The sequence below is a fragment of the Varanus komodoensis genome, unplaced genomic scaffold (genome assembly GCF_004798865.1).
Source record: "Varanus komodoensis strain SLA01 unplaced genomic scaffold, ASM479886v1 scaffold87, whole genome shotgun sequence".
Taxonomy (NCBI): Eukaryota; Metazoa; Chordata; class Lepidosauria; order Squamata; family Varanidae; genus Varanus; species Varanus komodoensis.
The window spans coordinates 677,207-696,919 of NW_025336565.1; the positions used below are offsets into that span (position 1 = coordinate 677,207).

The 19,713-nt window shown below is 55.6% G+C and overlaps 1 protein-coding gene across 1 annotated transcript in view; it reads right to left on the minus strand.

The window, feature by feature from the left end:
• The window catches only part of EFNB3 (ephrin B3), a 35,270-nt gene that overhangs the window by 9,692 nt on the left and 5,865 nt on the right, over positions 1–19,713 (minus strand). The gene's annotated exons all lie outside the window — the stretch shown is intronic.

Consider the following 19,713-nt stretch of genomic DNA (forward strand, 5'->3'; position numbering starts at 1 on the left):
CCCCCAGTGCTCTGCCCCCCCCCCCCGGATCTCCAGGGCATTTCCCACTTAGGCTCGACTTAGACAAACAATCGTTTTTAAGGTTGTATGTGGCGTGAAGGAAGCTTGATCCCCATGGTTCACCTCAGCCTTCCCTGACCCGGCGTGCTCCAGGAGCCTTGGACTCCAACTCCCAGCATCCATTATGCTGCATGGGGATGCTGGGAATTGGAATCCAATGCGTGTGGAGCGTGTCTGGCCAAGATGGGGTGGTGCACACCGAGACGCCGTTTTCCTTTGCTCAAACCCTGCCACACTTGTTGTGCCGTTTTCCGCTTGCTTAAACAGGTGTGGCAGGGTTTGAAAGACCCACAGCAAGTCCCCAAACCGTTCAGCAGTGGGAGGAAAGAGCCCACCCCCAACAGTGCCCCCCTTTCCTAGCTGCATCCTCCTAGCCTTTCTCTGCGCATTTAATTTAGTTGTCACACCTGATCCCTTAACTGGCCAGATTTACAATGTTAAATACCCCCAAAGTAGCCCTGATTAATAGTACCACACCCAACCCCCCAAATTTCCGTAAAAGGCATTTGTCAGACACCCTCTTGAAAGAAGCACCTTCTTTCCAACATTTTTCCAAATTTAAGAGAGAATGCCTCTAAGCTGTGGGGGTGGGGACCTGCTTATCCCCCAGAAGCTGGATGCCAGCTCCCATCATCCCTGACCATTTGAGATGCTGGCAGGGGCAATGGGAGTTGGCATCCCAAAAGATCTGGAAGGCTACATTCGGCCCAGGCCTGTTCCCAGGCGATGCCTGTGAAGTCCAGGGAGAAAGTCGCTCAGCTTTTCTTTTTTGCCATATGCAAATTTAATCAGTTGATTAACCGATAAACAGCAAAGATTTATTTAACTGGGTATAAGTCCTAGTTTAACTGTTCTGACATTTAAAGGTATTTAGCATACTCCCTCTCTCTCCAACACACAGTCTCTCTCTCTCTCTCTACAACCCTATGAAAAGTCAACACACACACACACACACACACACACACACACACACACACACACACACAGAGCGAGCCTGGAATCGCCTCTGGTACACCGTTCTTTGCATCTGCCTTCAATTTTGCTTTCTGTGTGCTGCCCCCTCCCCAAACCAGCAGGACCACCATCCCATGGCCCCCCAGCCCTGGGACCTCCCCTTGCAGTCCAGCCCCGCATTCAGTCCTGTTGACATCTGACCCCAAAGCTGCCCGTCCGAGCCCCCAGGGACAGATCCACTGCCGAATGAGGTAACAGCCAGTGGGGAAAGGGCCAGGCCGAGCCAGTCGGGCATGCGAGCGGGCTCCGGGGCCCCACTCCTGGATCCAAACACAACTCCCGGCCCCGAGGGGGCATTTCTTTCCCACTTGGTTGAAATTAAGATGGGTGGGCCTGAATTGGCCAAGAGCTGCAGCTCCTCTTGAGGTGGACTCACAAGGCCAGGACTGCACAAAGCTCTCCAAAGCAAGTACAGGAGAAATCTGCTAAGCAATTATTCACTAAAAATGAAATTTAAAGAAGACCCATCAAATCTGCAGATGTGTGGCGAGAAAGGGATTTGCAAGCAAGCAGTGATGGACCAAGAAACAGCTTGTGGGGTGCAGTGAAAATGTCACCCCAGTTCACAGTTGCTGTGATAAAGGACACTCTCTTGGAGGCACCATTAGGAAAAGAACTGAAAATAAAATTGCCAATGTCATCCTGCTCGTATTCAGAATGCGACCCCACTTAAATTCTGCGTGCAGTTCTGATCCCAGCACCTAAAAAGGGGGTATTATGGGGTTGGAAAAAAGTGCAGAAAAGGGCGCGTGAAATGATCCAGGGGCTCGAGCACCCCCCACCCCATGAGGAAAGGTCACAACATCTGGAATCGCTTTGCTTAGAAAAAGGCAAGGAGAGATGCGCTCGCATCTACAGTGTACAGTGTGGAGAGAGCAGAGACGGAGACGTGACCCAGGTGGGTCAGTCCATGAGGCCGATGGGCGGGAGAGTCACGCCATCCTGCAGCGCATTGTTCAAGCTGGGACTGGAGACATTTGTGGAGGAAAAGCAGGCTATCCAGGCTTCTAGTCCTCATGGACTACTTTCAGGATCAGTGAGAGCATGCCTGTGTACTCTGCTTCCTGGGGGATCTGGGGGCTTGTGGGATCTCCCGCCCAGCGGATTGGCCACTGTGTGAACACGCGGCTGGACTGGACGGCCTCGGGTTCAACCAGCAGAGCTCTTGTGATGCTCTTAGCAGAGGAAACAAGGCGCCCTCACAGAGAGATGGCACAGAGATGGCGCTCCTTCAGGATCCACACACCCACTTGTGGAGAAATGCATGCTACTAGCCCACCACCTGGCTGGGGGCTTATGGGAGGTGTAGTCCAACACGACTGAGCTCGAGGAGAGTGTACTAACCTCCTAGAAGGCTACAAACATCATCTTGGCAGGCCACTAACATATTGGCAAGGTTGGCCCACCGGCTTCCAGCCAGGACGCATCGAGGAACTGGCACGTGACCCATTCCATGCCGTGTTATGAGGATTTCTGCGCATTCGTTTGTTTTTCTGCTCCAGAAGTGGGAAAGGGTGTTGTGTGTGGGTTCTCGCAGACCTTTAAAGACCATCAAGATACCACCTAGGCATTCAGCACTGCTCCACCGACATTACCTCCCGCACACCTCCAAAAAAGTCATTATTTGAGAGCTCGCGCATCCATTTTTCTTCCATGGGGATGGGCTGCCACACCACCGGCCTTCAATCTAGTGCTGGTAAAGCACTAAAAATAAAGTCCATTTTATTTTGCTGTTCAGAACGTCAACGGGAAGCACATTAAGAAATATCGACCGTAGAAAGAAAAGGCGGCCTTCACGCTCTCCGGCGAACCCAAACCTTCTAACTTGACAACTATTCCCAACCGCAAATCGGAGACTTGGCAAAGTCAGACACACATGCGCACGTAGAGCACACCCAGTGCTCACGCTGACCCAGCAGCGTCGCACACTCGCACACTCGACGTGCCTGAGAGAAATGGACACCCAACCTCCCTCTGCCCCAGGAACGCGGCATCAGCTCTCCCCCACCCCACTCCATCCTAAAAAAGAAAAGAAAAAGGCTGAGAAAAACAGGACCTTTGACCAAAGATTTACTCAAAATACACCGCTCCGCCGCACACCGAAAGAGCAGAAGGAACGCCTCAAACAGCTGATGCAGCAGTCCTGCATACCAGCCCCTGCCCCCCCTCCTGCGATTAGGACCCAGGCCCGATAACGGCTGCAAAAGAGAGTGGGACAGGCAGAGGGCGGTGCGAGGGGGTCGCGGGCTGCAGCTTCTGCGCATCCCGCAACTCACCAGGCCAGACTGGCGTGCGCAGGGGAGAGGAGAGCCCACCCATCCGGCCCCCGGGGGCTGCTGCCCCCCCACCCCCCACCGCCGCCCCAAGGAATCCAGCTACGCTCCTGCAAGAAGCGGCCCGGAGCCTGCCTGGATCCTGGGCTGCTGGCACCCAGCTCGACGCCCTGCGCCTTCTGCCCCCTGAAAATCCCCGGAGCTGGAGTAGGCCGAGGAGGATCGACAGAAAGCAAGCAAATGCGGCGGGGGGGGGGCTTCTCTGCTCCGCTGCCCCCGCGACCACCCGGGGGGCCCCCTCCCGGCCATTCTGGAGAAGCCCGAAGCCGCCCCCAACCCAGACCTTTCCCTCTCTTGCACCGTTTTTGCCAGCACGGCCTTCCCCATCCTGGCCCTGCCTGGACGCGCTGGACTACAGTACCCACAGTCCCGCAGCCAGCGGGGGCCAGGATGGGCCGGCTGCGCTTGGATAGCCTTCACCCTGGCTCCGGCGCTCCGGAGTGCCACGCTCCCCCCAAAGAAACCCGAATTCAAAGCACGGGGAAGCTGCGCGCAGAGCGAGCTGCAAATGCACCGGCAGCTCGGCCTTCCCCGGCAGGGTTGCGCCCGCTGCAGCGGGAGAAGCCCCTCGCTGGGGCCACACCGGCGCCCACCCCGGCCGCCCCCCGCCTTGCGGGCCGCGCAGGAATGCGGTGCCCGCTCCTGGACAGCCATACGAGCGGCGGGGCGACCTCGCCGCATTGCGCTGCATTGCACCGCGTCGCCCGGCCAGGCCCGCGTGCGCCGCGCGGCTTGCGCCGGGCCCCGATCCGCCCTGCGGGGGGAGCGGCCCCCCGGAGAGCGCCACTCGCGCCGGCCTCGCCTGCCCCACGGCAAAACGGGAGGTGGGGGGCGTCGCGTACAGGCCCCTCGCTCTGGGCCAAGGCGCAGGGAAGATGCCGCCGCCCCTGGGCTGCAGCGGCCGGCCGCACATCCAGTCGGCAACCCGTGTTCCGTGCCCGAGCGTGGCTTATCGTGGCATCTGAACGCAGGCCGGATCTCTCGCCTGGAGGTTCATGCAAGACGCACGCGCAGGAACTGTGCTTGCTAGACGCGGAAGAGATGCAGCGGCTGAGGCCCGCAAGACACACACACACACAACACACACACACGTCCACACGTGCCAGGTGACATAGCCTCTGGAATCTGCTTGCAAGGTGCGTGTCTTCAAAAGATCCTGTCTCCTAAGGAGACCTGTTTGCAAGAAAGGATGCCTGCAGAAAGGCCCGTGGGGTCTGCGGGAGCAGAATCACGTGCGCAAATATGAGGGGTACATGCAAAGGAGCACCTGGACCTGCCTGGCCCCTGGACAGGAGAGGTTGGGCAGGTGGCTGGCCAGAGATTCGGGATCCGGCCCCAGCCAGGTGACCCCCCCCCTCACCCCCAGGGGGGGCGGGAAGGCATTTTGTACACACTCGGGGCCAGCGTTAGCATTCCAAGCAAATTCTGGAGCGGATTCCGAGGAGAGTGGTCTGCCTTTTTATACATGGGTAGGCAGCGATTTCTGACATTCCATTAGTATTTATTTCTACAGCGCGATCAGTACGGATGGCATCCTGCAGAATTTAATAGATAAAAACAGACAGGCCTCTGTCCCCAAGGCACTTACAATCTGCAACGGACTGCGGGGTGGGGAAACAAAGGGGGGGCAGGTGGGAGGGCGCGGGGATGTGGCCCGGTGCCCAAGCATGCTGCGCAGCCTCAAAACTTGGCGACTGTCCTGATGTGGGTGGGTGTTGAGCCCCCCCCCCGCAGCTGCATCTGCTTCTGAAGAGGTGCACACAAGTGCTTGAAATGCAGTGTGTGTGTGTGTGCGTGCGCGCGGGGGGGGGGTGCCCGGACTCCTGGGTCCTTTGAGTTGCTAATTCTCGTAACTCTACTGGAGCAGCTCTTACATTTTTCCAAGCCACTGACTTTGGGTCTTGGTGAGGTTTTCCATCTTCTGGCAATAATTAACGGGGGGGGGGGGGGGGGGGGGTCATTGGCCCGCCTTCCTTGGGGGGGAGGGGAAGGGTCACAAACCGAGGAGCCGCCTGGCGGGGGAGGGGAGAGGTCCCCGTTCCAGTTGCTGGGGCAAGTGAAGTATTTATAGCTCTTCCTACCTGAGAGGGTAGAAACCAAAATCCCAACCAAAGCCCCGGGGTAATTGCAGTCTGCCATAAAAATAAAGCAGAAACCAAGAACCGCTCCCTTGCCTGTGCATGTTCCCAGCCCAAGCCGTGTTTCCCATCCTGGGCTCAGCCGGGCTTTGGAGCACCCAGCCACAGACCTCACAGGGCTCCGGCGAAGGCACCCCCCACTCTAGCCTACCTCACAGGGTTGTTGTGGGAATAATACGGGCAGTCTCTTGCATTCGGTAGCCGAGCTCCTCAGAGGAAATGCAGGATTTAAGCGGAAGGAATGAACTTGGGCCACCCAGACCCTCGTGGGGCGCCGGGCCCCCAACAGCCCCCGCTCCTGCCCTGCCCTGCCCTGCGTGAGAACCCCAATAGTCCTGAATTAGGGTTCGACCTCTCTAATGTCATCCACTAGGCCGGCCTCCCTCAAAGCACCACCACAGACTGCCCTGGCTGGGAATGATGGGAGTTGTAGGCTGACATCTCCCTGCTGGTGGAGGCTGCCCACGGCGGCATTTCTGCCCCGCTTCCTGCCCCTGTCCCGGCTCTCACGCCGGATGGGGCAGAACGCTCGCGATGGTCCCAGGACCTGCTCTTGCAGCAGGGCTGGCGAAGGGAGGGGCCGGAGGGCGGGTGGGATCGCCTGGCGCCACAGTGGCTTTGCTCCTTCACACATCCTCATTGTCTCCCGCTTGCTCACTCACTCACTCACTCACACCTGCGTAAAATCCTGGGATTTTCCTAGCCTGAACATGCCTGCCCACCTCCAGCTCAGCTCCTGGGGCAACATTCCCAACATTTCTTTTCCGCATTTGCTGATGCCGCTGAGCTGTCGGACGGAAAAGACGGATGCGCCAGGTGAGGCGTGCGCACCCCCGGCCTCGAGCTCCCGTCCACCCCAGCGCTTCCCCGCTGCACCCACGGACGCCCTTCGGACGCCCTCCCCCAGAGGTCGGCTGCTTCTCGAGACTGCCTCAGTCCCAGTCCCAGTCCCAGTCCAAAAGAGACGCACCCAGCCTGCCCAGGAAACAAGGGTGTCTCTGAACCCACACAAGCTCTGCCACATCCCTCGGGCTCCTCTCCTTCTGTCCCACAACTAATTTGTCCGTATTTCCTGCACATAAAAGCTCTCCCTTCTGTTGCAGGAAGCTCCGGTCCGTTGGCCGATCTCACGTGACTTGCTGAATGCTAGTCGAGGGCCAGGGACCCCCGCAGGCACAGAGGTGCGTGGTCCTCGTCTTGCAGCCGCACTCGAGTCAGCCATGGCCAGACGGGGAGGCCATGCGACATTCCCCATGCAAGCCCCCTCAAACAGGCTTTGGGGCGCCCAGCACCAGCACCCAAGGCCCCAGCCTGGCCTCAGGTGGGGTGGAAGGAGCGTCAGGTGGGAGCAACATAGCGGGCAGAGGGAAAGTGGGCCCCGATCCTTAGGCAGAGACGTTTTCTCCTCGGGCGCAGCCCAGGGACCCCCCACCCCGCCAAACGCCGGCACGCTCCTTGCAAACCAGAAGCCGAGCGCGTTGACAAACTTCAGATCATCTTGCCGTGAGAAGCTGAGCACCAAAAGATGCTCCCCGCCCCGCCCTTTACACAGACCTCCGCTCACTCACTGCCTTCCTTCGAGAAAGGCCGCCTCCCTGCTTTGGCAGCTCCCAGCAAGTTCCACGGGCCCAAATCCCCGGCCCACCTCAGCGCTACTGGGAGAGGCTCCACAGACAAACTTTCCTTCCAAGTCTGGCACGGGGCGGGGGGGGGTGGAAACAACCAGATTCTACCTGAACAAAGGCCGGACTGACTACCAATGCAAGTTCATTACATTTTTACATACATTTGCATGTGCTGAAACTTGTCTCCACACTGAGAAGGGCTGGAATCCTGCATTTAAAGAGAAAATGTGGTGTAAAGCGCTGCGTTTGGAATCTGTCACCAGATCCCACCGTTTATGCAATGCCGGCACAGAGGCGTGTGCGCACGCACAGACAGGCCTGTGTTTGGGCCCTGGTTACCGTTCCAAAAATCCAAAACAAAACTAATGCCCAGCGCTCCAGCCTGCCCGAGTCTCCCTCCAGGGGTGCGAGGAAGCAATTTGCCAAGGGAGAGGCGCAGTCCGCGAAGGCCCGCCGTGGACCAGCTCCAGCTGCACGAGCGAAAATTGCCCAGAAAGCTTAAACACCCGGACACCCCGCGACCGTGTGCCGTTTGGGTCGCTCTGACTGCATTTTAAAATTGTGTTCTTGGTGACTTTTGCAGTGTTACGCTGAATTATTAATTCCACGGGAGCCGGGGCAGCTGGAAAGCGTATTAAACTAGCGGAATAGCCGCCATACTTCCTCGGCCACTCTGGACCGAATGCTGTTCAGACATCCTCTGAACTTTTCAGACGCTGCCAAGTTCCAGGTGGAGGAAAGCTGGGGAAGCTGTGGAGCAGAGAGGCTGGGTATCCGCACTGCCTCCTCCTCCTCCTCCCCTTCCTAGAAAAGGTAATTTCTTCTTCTGCGCCCCATCCCTCTGGGAACACGTTTGCCGTGATGGACTGACATCGGAAACACACCGATTGTATCGATTCTGCTGACCAGCTACTGCTGCTTGGCACAGCACCTGTCTGTGTGAGATAGGATGGGGGAAATAGACGGCTTCGAATCTGAAATTTGAATTCAGAGCTTGGTTTGCAAGAGCGAGCAGATGCAGTCCAATTGGCAACTTTCCCCCAACTCCTCATTTGTTTCCATAATGAATTTACTACCGATTGGTCGGCTATTTGGCGGTGGGTTTGCGCCGGCACATAGCCTGATATTTCAAATGTTGAGATAATTTTCAGGTTTCATAATATATTGTGGAATTTTATATTTTAGTTCTATTGTGCCTTTTATTGTGTTGCTGTGGGTAAAGATTTGACAGGGAAAGATGTGAGGTTATTGTGAAATTTTGTGGCGGTGCTTTGTTGATTGTTAGATTTGATTGTTTTATTTTTTGTTCTGTAAACTGTAATCTTGTAACACGCCAGAGAGCCTTTTTGGCTCATGGGGCAGGATATAAATCTAAGAAATAGGTAAATAAATAAACCTCCCCCTGCTCTCCTTTCATGCGGGGAGGGTTGAGGGCCCTAAGAACCAGCTTCCCTGGAGGACATGGAAGAGGTTGACCCCTTCATCCCGAGAATTTGGCTTTCCTCTTTGTGGATTTCCTGGGCTGCAGCTTGTGTGGAAAAAGATGGGGTGAGAGAACCAAAACTTAATCGAAATCAGATAGAACTACGGTTGGCTGGGAGAAATCCTTCTCCATCGCCCAGTGGTACCGGTGACACTTTTGCTGACCAAGGTGAAGAGTGTTTGCGCTGTTCTGTCTTCCCCCCTTAACAGATTTCCTGGAAGAATGCAGACGAAACAGTGGGAATACGTAACTAGGAGGTGATTTTGTCTGGACACCTCCGGGTGAGGGGTGAGATTCCATGAAAGGAACAAGGGAATCACACAAAAAACAGCTTGTCTCCAACGCAAGAAGAGCGGTGCTGGATTGCACTGATTGTTCACACAGTGCTGGAGCAGCTGTGAGCAGCACCCTCCCGCCACGTTTCCCAGCAACCACGCACACCACACGCTGCCTCCCATCCTGGAGAGAGCACACAACCATCAGGACTAGAAGCCTGGATGGGCTGCTGCTCCTGCACAGATTTCTCCAGTCCCCTCTGGAGAAATGGCCACCCGTCCGGCCATCACCACAGACGGTGGAAGGGGAGTCCACAGCTGAACAGTGCGCCACGTGACGGCGTCCCTCCTTCAGTCCTGGCTCCCCCGCCCATCGGCCTCATGGCCTGACCCACCTGGGTCGTGTCTCCGTCTCTACTCTCTCCACACTGCGCCTAATTCTGCCCCCCTCTAGCTCATCTCCCCTCACTCGCCTTTCTCCTAAGCAAAGTGATTCCAGATGTTGCAACCTTTCCTCATGATGGGGGGGGGGGTGCTGCAGCCCCTGGATCATTTCTCTCGCCCCTTCCTGCACGTTTTTCCAACCCCACAATACCCTTTCTTAGGTGCTGGGATCAGAACTGTGCAGCGGCATCACAGGTTTGTACTGGAGCTGTTTTATTTTCGGTGCCTTTCCTAATTATGCCTTCCTAACATGGAATTTGCCCTTTTCATGGCAGCTCCAGGCCGGGCTGACATTTTCCTCGGTCTGTCCACTACAACGCCAAGATCTCTTTCTCGGTCCGTCACCAACCCCGGGCTCCGATCCCATCAGCTACACTTCAAGTGGGATTTCTTGCCCCCAACATGCATTATTTTGGAAGAGTCTTCAGACGCGTCTAGCGGAAGATCAGTTGAACAAACAAATAAATATTTTCACTCTTGCGTACATTGTCTCCTATTGGCTATTTTGACGCCGTTTCTCCCACCGGCTCTGGGAGTTCCTTTTGGAGCTTCTCATAATCCCCTTTTGTTGAAGCCGCACTGACCACTCTGGTAGCGAACTTGGGCACTGGGCATTTCACGCCTGATCCCAGGGTATTTGTGAATTAGTTGCAGAATTGCTTGCAGTACAGACCCCTGCAGGACTCCAGGGTCCGCTTGCATGTCAGTCCGATCCATGTTGCAAGCCTTTTCCCAGCTTTGCTCTTCCTTGGGGAAGACGGGCCTGGCCAGAGCTGCTCTGCTGTAGCAGCCCTCACATCTGTCCAGCCACTGCGACCCCAAAGAGGGGCTCAGTGCCAACAGCTGGACCAAGCCACCATGTCCGAGGGGATGCTCCAGGGCGTCTGGACGAAACCTCCTTCCTTGACCTCCGTTGGCCCCCATTCATTTCCAGCACGGCGCACGATGCGAGAGGCTGCCTTTCAAGTCCTGAAGGCTTCACAACCTGGCACCTCCAGACCACACAAGATGTGCAGACCCCACTTGCTGTTGCTGGATTCCCGGGACCGCTGTGCAGGCTGGTAGCTGGAGGGGAGGGCACCAGACGCAACGAGGACCCGTATCTGCAGTTACAAACCTCCGTCAGAGCGATGGTGGATCAAGGCTTCCAACAACCTGACGCAGGAGGGGGAAGAGACGCCACACTCTCCCTTCCGCCATATTGGTCATCTTCTAAAGCCTGAACGGCGACTGGGTGTCTTCATCAAATGACCCACTGACTGAAGCCTAGGGGCTCAGCACCCGGAACGGGGCCTTTGCCGTGGTGGCACCGATTTTTTCGCATGCCTTCCCTTGGCAGTCCCATATGGCTCCATGGCTGTACTCTTTCCAGCACTATATAACAGCTAGACTTGCCTTTCCAAAGAAGCCTTTGTGGGGGTGGGATTTTGCCTGGTTTGCTTGTTTTTAACCCGCAGATGAACTGGATTTCCCTGATTCCTGTCGACTGCATTTTGTTATTTCATTATCTTATTTTGATAATGTTCAGATTATTCCTATCTATGCTGAAAGCCAGTTGGCATTTCCTGGTGGGAGAAAAGGAGGGTAAACGTGTGTGTGTGTTTTTTCAAAGAAAACTAAAGAATAGCAGGAGCAGGTGGGGTGGGGTGAGCGTGCAACACACTGATTTCGCGTCTATTTTTCACGTGAACCATTGCGTTGCTCACAGCTTCGCGCAGGGGAACTCGGTCCATGTCCGGAAATGGCACGGCCTGCTCTCTGCGCCTCTAAATGTGAGGGAGGTGGGGTGCAGCCTGCAGGCAGTGGAGCCCAGTGGCCAGCGGACGAAATCGCCCAAATGCAGCATCGGTCGCAGAGAACCAGTGACCTCAGAAAGGGGGCGCCCCGAGGCCCCCTGCCTCATGCACCAAGCCAAGCTGGGACTAATTTGGCTCCAGCCGCGGGTTTAGTATGAAGCTGGGGCTGCCAACTCTGGGAACTGTACACCTACAGTCTTGGGCAGGTCTAAAGTTACAAGACATAAGGGCTCTTTTTATTATATGCTCCTTTAAGGGACTGGGTGGGGGCAGCATCCACAGAGCGCCTGTGTGCCCGCCCGATGAAGCCCCCTCCCTGTCTATACTCGACACTCCTATCGAACGGCCTCGTGCATAACATTTTTAGCATCTAAATGCTCCAAATTGTTCATGACCTAATTAAGAGGAGCACCACCAGCTTGCCCTGTCTGCTTGTCAGCAAAATTACCCGCAGAAGCCGGGCGGTGTGTTCCTCGGCCTGCCTGCCGAGAGCTGCGCTGCCTGGCCATGCCACGGGCCCTTCTGTGCCCGAAGCGGAGAACCCGCAAGCCACTTCCTGCCCCTGCCTGCAAAAGTAACCAGAATAGTCGGCCATCGCTGCCCTTCAAGGGTGGTCCCAATCGGCCCCTTCACCTGCTTCACACCAGAACCAGAGGGGCCCGTTAAGCTTTTGCACAGAGGCCTCCCTGTGGCGACCTGCGCCAAAATTAAAGGCAAAAATGCACACACCAACCGATAATGGTTCCAAGTCCGGCCGGTGGGTCAGAATTAAAATGTTTCCCGAAGGACAGTAGGCCAGTCCCAGCCAAACGTGGCTGCGCGGGGACTCGGCCTTCCCCCACCCTGGGGCTCTCCAGCTGTGCTGGACTCCAAGCCCCAGCATGCTGCTTGGGGATGCTGGGAGTTGCGCCCCAACGCCTGCAGAGCTCCACAGAGCGAGGGAGGGCTGCTCCGGGTTAACCCTGCCCCGCACGGCCCGTCTTTCAGACACGCGGCGGACTACCTTGCATCGCACCGAGACCTCCGCCCGCGCATCCAGCCACGCGCGGAGAGCGCGCCCTGCCTGACCAGGGTCTCCGCCCCGCGCCGACGGCAAAGCCAAGGCCGGCGGGCTGCCCCGCGGACGAGCTGCTCCCTGCCCCGTGTCAGCGAGGGCGCCCCCGCGGCCCCGGTGCGCCACCTGCGCAGCCCGCACGCACGCACGCCCGCCAAGGCGCACGAAGCGCGCCGCCCAACGGCTGCCCGCTGGCTTCACGAGCGGGGGCCGCTTTCCCAGTGGCTCGGGAGCCCCGGAGGGCGGCCGGGCCCCGCTGCTCCGCGGGATGCGCGCCGCGCACCCGCCGCCCCGCTCCGGCCTCCGGGGGCGCGTCCCTGCGCAGGGGCTGCACGGCCGGCGAGCCGGGAGGGAGCAGGGGCGCGGGGCCGGCGGCGCCGCGCAGGAGGCGCGCAGGAGCCGCTGGCCGCGACGCGCCTCCCGAAGCGCCCGTCCCCCGAACATCTGGGCGGAGGGGGCCCGGAGGACTCCCGGCGCCGGCCCGGTGGGGCGCCTGAGCCCCGCGGCGCGCCAGAGCAGGTCACGGGTCCGCGTGTCCCCTCTTCCCGGGGGATCCGCGATCGGGACAGTTGTGAGGCGCGGCACCCACCGGGCTTCCCTTTGGACGGACGGGCAGCCGAGCCGAGCTCATCCATCCTCAGGGAACTTTCAGCCAGAGCATGATTCGCTTCTAGGATGCTGGTTTCTGGTGGCTGGACTGTATCATGTGGGTTCAGTTTCTGCAGATTGTATGTTTTGAAAGTGCAGTGCATAATTTTTGAGGGTTGCTCCAGCTCGAGCATTTTGGAACTATGGAAAATGCTGCAGCCCGCATTTGGGGGTGAGGAAGGCGGATGGTGGACTAGGACAGCCTTCCCCAAGCCGGTGCCCTCCAGGAAACCCTCCGGAGCTGGTTTCCTGACTTATGGCTCTGCAGGGCAGCGTGGTGGTTCAGAGCGCTGGAGCTGCGGGTTCAAGTCCCCCCTCACTGGGCAGCTTTGGGCCAGTCACTGCCTCCCAGCCTGACCTACCTGACAGGGCTGTTGTGAGGAGAAAAAGGAGAGGAGGCGGGTCCTTCACCGGAGGGAAGGTTGTGATCTAAATGGCATGTTGCTTTCGGCATTCCCAGCTAGCACGAGCATGAGGCCCGGGGATGATGGGAGCCAGTGTTTGACACGCCTGAAAGGTGCCAAGGTGGGGAAGGCCAAGGGAGGCGGGCACGACAAAGAGCCGCCTCCTTGGGTCAGCGGAAGGAGCCATGTGACCAGGCAGGCTGGCCAGCCAGATGTCTCTTGAACATCTGGACTGTACAAGCAATGCTTGCTGGAGACAGCAACACCCTCTGACCCCCGTGCAACCTGTTCCATTATTCGCCGTGGCCTATTTTTCATGCATGTGACTAATCTTCGCAAGGCCTCTAAGTCCGCAGTCACCACCACCCCAACATGGCGATGAATTTCTTCCATTAATCGCGTGCCCCGGGGAAGAATTTCCCTTCCCTCCTCTCGCCAGTGTACCCCTAATTTGCTCACCCTCTTTCTGCTCTGTTGCACCGGCTGCACATTTGGGGCCAGCCTAAAACGGGCGTTCAAATGGGCCCCCTCCCCACCGACGCACACGCCTTTCCGCTAATTAGCAAGAGGGCGAGTTTTCCTGGTCGAGTCCCACTCTGATGAACAAGGGCAGTGCCGCCACATGCTAATTATGGGGGGCTGGATTTTCTCTCTCTCGGACCCCCAGCTCCCACACATGGGGAGCCCACAAAAGAGCCCTTCTTCCCAGGGCCTGGCAGTCCTCGCGTGCGAAGGTCACACCGGCTACGTTTTTGATTAGGGACGATCAGTTATTTGCTACCTTAATTTTACTGGGAATTTCTACGTCGTGGCTGAGAATTCTTCAGGGACGCCGTTGCAAAGACAGCTGAGCCTCTTTTGGCTCCAGGACATGGAACTGTCGATTTTAATAAAAGGAGAATGTTCAGATTTACTGGGCACATCAGCAGATATGTAAGTACAAACATGGCGGAAGAAAAGGCATATACAGCACTCAATCCATGAATGAAAGAAAGGCACACCCCAAACCTTTTCCAGCGCTGGATTACTTCTAGTTGTCGCAATCGCGTTCAGGCCCTGAGCGAAGAGGGCCAAAATATCATCTCTGTGAGCAGCACACAGCCTCTGAAGGGATCTTTTTGAGTACAAGAGCGGTACCTTGTCGCTTTCTTTCCTTTTGCACCATTTATGTGCACAGGGGAGAATTAACGTAATGCGGTTTTTAAATGGGCAGGAAACCAGTTTTTAAAAGCAGTTGAGGGCTGAACAGGAAGGTGGATTTACGGTCACATGTCGAAGCTTCATGCGCTTTGCGCGACACCTGTGAACAGATGTACTCCACCTGAAGCACTTTGCTGGCCGCCTAGCCACCATTTACCACGGCAGAGCTCATCGCGTTACAAGCTTTTAAAAGCTCTTCTTTGGAGGAAGCTCAATTAAAGGGGGAAATGGAATGGGCCTATTCAGAAGAATTACAAGCTATTCTTTCCCCTGGCTTCTCATCTCTGACCGGCGCTCATCAAGCGCAGCATTCTTCTCCTGGTACCACCAGAAAGCCAAGCTGGAGCAGAGAGCCAGAGCAAGACTGAGGAAAGATCCACCGCTGTCCTTTGTGACGGGGAAAAGTTGCACCGAGGAAGTGAATGAATGCAAAACTCCAGCAACGACATCCAAGATTCACAGGCGACGGCAAAAGCAATTTGCAGGCCGCTTGTGAAAATCCACCCGAATGCCAAATGCCTCTGGTTGGCAAGAACAGAACCCTACTTTTCCCCGAAGCGGGGGCGGGGGGGGGATTTAATGCTGCTAGCCCCTGTGAACATACGGGCAACTGGCTGCCTCGGTCAGCAAACCCCCAGAGACAGAACCTGCGTTTGATTCCTCTTGGGAAATAATGGAGAGGGTTCACACGGCTGTGAACTGCTCAAGAGCTTCAACTTTAGGGTGGGAAAAGAATGTAATACAGAGAGCAGGGCAACCAATCCTGGCTAGAGGAGTGGAAGGGGGGGGGTATCAAGGATGATGGGGAAGGTTCGGCTTGTTTAGCCGGGAGAAGGGGAACCGGGGGTGGGGGTACCCTGACAGGCATCACAGGAATAAGAAAATCCACCCTAAGGAAGACAGGAATCTGACAGGCTGACTTTGTCTCTGAAGGAGAAAGAGGATACATACTTCTATCAGATTTGGAACTCCTTTTATTATTGGCTAGAGAAACAGGACTATGCATCGATTTGAATATATCTATGGATTGTTATAAAATAAAATGGGGGGCTGACCCGGTATGTCTGATGTCTTTGATGATTGATGTTTTTAGGGGTTTTTTAGCCTGTAGAAAATAATAATAATAAAATTTATTTTTTAAAAAAAGGAAGACAGGAATCTCTTGGCCATCATATATGACATTAAACTGCCCCCCCCCCAAAAAAAATCAGGACCAAATCCCAGGCCATGAGCAGAAAGCTTTTTCTAATTGCCAGGAGCAGAAAGCAAATTTGAGACAGCAGATTTGGAGTGGCTGTAAAGCAGCGATTCTCTAAAATTGCATGATCAATCAATTAATTAATTGGCGGTGTGTGCTCTGCCTTCGCATCGAGAAAACGGTCCTCGACTTCCTGAATCCGAGGCAGTAGAGATCTCGTACCGAGCCCTGCTCCGTGGAAGCTGAAGCCTGCAGGTGGGGTCCCTGCTTTTCATTTTACCGTATATTTCTATGCCACTCACTAGCTGAAGAGCACCAGGGTAGTGCAGAAATGTGCCGCTTTGGCTTCCCATGTCAACATGTCCTGGCCCTGACCATCGGCCAGCAGAGACAAAGATCAGAGGCCTTGTTTAAACATGTTCGCCTCCGTAAGTCTGACTCCTTCCCTATCCAAAGCCGTCTCGTGACAACCGCCTTCCCAGCCCTAGACCCTCAGTTGCGTGTGGGTTATCGCTGCATCACAAGCTGTCACTAGCACAACGGGGCTCAAGTGGCACAGCCCGACAAAGCACGGAGCACAAACCACAGTTCACAACCCCACGTTACGTCCTCTTCCTCTTCGCGGTTACCTGGGCTGGTTCACTCAACACAAGAACCCAGATTTGGGAACAGCCCAGCCTGTGCCCCCGCTCAGCCCGTGCGTGTGGGTTCCCATGTTCTCTGAGGCCAGGTCTGTGCCATCAGCGGCAGCCACCCCGACCCCCACCCGGCCTCTGCTGGCTGCGCACTGCTGTGTTTCCACGATTCCCCGTGCCATACCTGGGCTGGCAGGCCAGTCAAACCCAGGGAGGGAGCGAGGGAGCAGCAGCAGCAGCTTCCAAGCACCCCAGGTCTCTGGGAGACGCCAGGGGTCGATCGCAGGGGGGCTTGAAACTCCCCCTGAAATGCCTCACTTTGCCGAGTTCAGACAACACGGTCGCCAGCTGCCGGCACACGCCACGCTCAAGGACAGACACGAGGCAGGGTGCGACCGGCATGTACTCCCAGGCATGTGAACCCAGCCATCGCCAGACACAATAAAAAGCAGAGCGGTGACCCCATTCGAGTGCTTTTTAAACGAGTTCTCATTTTGCTTTCAGTTGATGAAGGAAGAAACCAACCAGCAGCAAATTTCAACCTGCGATTACACCGTGAGTCAATTCATCCCACAGGAAACAAGCTGAGCCGAGCCACACCGGTTTCAAGCAGGCCCCTTTTCCCAGGCCGAGCACTGCCTGACGCTCAGCCCCGTGGAAGATCTTGCCATGCCGAACTAGGAGGCTCTCTCTCTAAACGTCGCAGCACGAATAACCAATGTGGAAATATTAATTTTTAGGGAAACATTCCCCGACGGCTGCAACAAATACAACCTTCAGAAAGGCACTTCAAGGCCTGATTTAAAAAGAAGAAAAAAAATTGGCTGCATAAGCATGTACATATTGGGCCAAAGAGACATTTGAAGGTTTCAATGTTGATGTCGAAATTTGGAAGATGTTCTTATTTATTTATTTTCAAAAAGGAGGCACAAACCGGTTTGGCTCGATTGCTCCATAGGGGAAAAAGCACACCACTTTAATGTTCAAATATCTCATTTATCCCAATGGCCTGAGGGACTGAAGGTATGTGTGTGGCGGGGAAGATGAGAGAGGCGGGGTGGGCGGAGAGGGGAGCAGAGATGGATGTGGAAGAGTTCATAGGAATGGGAACATTTGGCTTTTTTCTGGGAGGATCACAATCTAGGCTTAAATAGGAGAAGAGAAGAGACAGGGACCCCCTAATGAAGTCCAGACGCCTCCTGAACCATCCCCCACAATGTTGCCAAATGCTCGGTAGAAAAGCACAGCTGAGTTCCCATGCAAGGACAGCCCATGGATGGCCAACGGCACGGAAAATGTCGTTTGCCCGCTCGCCTTTGCATCCACTTCTCGTCAACAACCCAGCAACACCCCCTTCCTGGGTGGTTTGCTGCAACATGCAGACCCGGACGTCTTGGTTGCTGGAATCGAGCAAGCCAGAGCTGTAACCCAGCCACGACAACCCCACAACTTGGCACACTGCGGCAACAAGCCTGCGAAGGGGTTTTCCCGGGTTGTTGAGGCAGGAGCAGGGGGCGCAGGGTGTAAGGGTCGGGGCCTCGACACCACCCGCCCTTGACCCCACCGCATGGCCCCGATCATAGCATGGAAAGAGGTTGCAGTGGTTGGGGGTAAGGGGAAAGCACTTTACACATGCTCAGAGGCACTCTTTCTCTTGCTGCACAGACATTCTGGGAAGCGGCCATGGGTGTTGAACACGGCGTAAGGTCTACTCTAGGTAAAAGAACCACCACTGCAGAGCCAAGAAAGGAGCGGTCAAACAGGAAGGCACACAATTATATTTTTAAGTTCCACCGAGGGATGATGGGAAAATCTGCCAGGGATTCAAATGAGCTCAGATTCCTATACACCTGACATACCGATACCGCAGTGCACTGTCTTTTTCCATGTCACGTGGGGGCATTTGAACAAGTGCTCATCCGTGCAAGGGCCCATTAGCACGGGTGCACAATTCCACCAGCACGCTTGCACAAGTGAAATTAAATTCCCATACACCCATGTACAAAATCTGATTCCATCCATGAGATGATAGGACAAAAGACACCCGACGATCCGCAAAACAGACAGGATGCATTCATTTTATTTATTTTATTTTTCAATTTATGTCCTGCTTTTTCCTACAAAGGGCTCAAGGCAGCTTACATCATTCTCCTCCTCCATCTTATCCCCACAACAACAGCCCTGTGAGGTAGGCTGGGCTGAGAGTCTGTGACTGACTCAAAGTCACCCATTGGCTCCATGGCCAAGCGGGGACTCGAACCCGGATCGCCTGAGTCCCAGTCCTGCGCTCTTAACCACTACGCCACACTGGCTCTCAGCTTCCTAGCTCTGCCCACCATCTAAAGAAGCCAGGGCAGTCTGAAGCGGCCTTCCTCCCGGGCCGGCGTGCGCGCCCAGGGAACCTGGTGCCATCCCTTCGAACGGTGAGCCATTCTTCAAGGTCTGAGGCACAAGAGAATCCGCCTGGAATGCAGGGCTGCACTCTGGAGCTAAGGCCCCGCTCCGAACAGGGCCCACGGCATTCATCACAAAGTGGAAAGTAGTTATGGGAACATGGAGTGGAATCGAAGAAACCCAGCCGGCAATTCCGCGGGGGCCACACACATGGGAAGACAGCCCCCTCTCCATTGCGCCTGGTGCTGCACGGAGGGAGCCAGTGTGACAAGCACGGAAAGAGGCGCAAGGACGACACTCCCCATGCCAAAAAGAGCAAACCCGCAAAATGAAGGGAAAGAAAATGGCCAGCATTTAAAGCCATCTCAGAATGACAGTTTTCAATGGCTTTTGAAGAAAGATTACAGTATTAAATAATTGTAGGTCTATGCAAGATGGTACAGGTCATCCAACCTGACCTCTCCACACAGAACAGGGCAGGCTGTGGCACGCCGAAGCCATCTCCACAAGATTAGTTAGCAGAATGGAAGAATATAAAGCTCCGATCAGGACAAATTACAGTTTGCCAGAAACAGTGAAGGGCCAAGATGAAGTCCCCGAAAGCCCGGGAGGGTCCCGTGGGGCAGGAAGTCAAGTGAGATCACATTGGCTGGCCTTACATTTCCAGAAAACAGAAAAATCCAAGGCGATTCTTACTCTAGGAATACTGCAGCACTCAAAACGGGGGATTCGTAGATGTGAGACACCGTGCATTTCAGCAAGGGCTGGTGGTGAAGCAAAAATTATTCTTCACACAGGCTTGTATGACAGAAATGAAGACAAACACCTTGAACAATTTGACATCTACCGGCCGAGGTATCACAGGCATCTTTCCAGGCACCAGGAAGAGGAAAATGTTTGCACAACGAGCCAGACCGCTGCTTGACTTTGGGGTTTGCAGCTTTGTCAGTTGCCAACCCTGAACAGGTAACAGAGCTGCTTTGCTGGAACTGTTCCAGCAGAGGTAGGACAA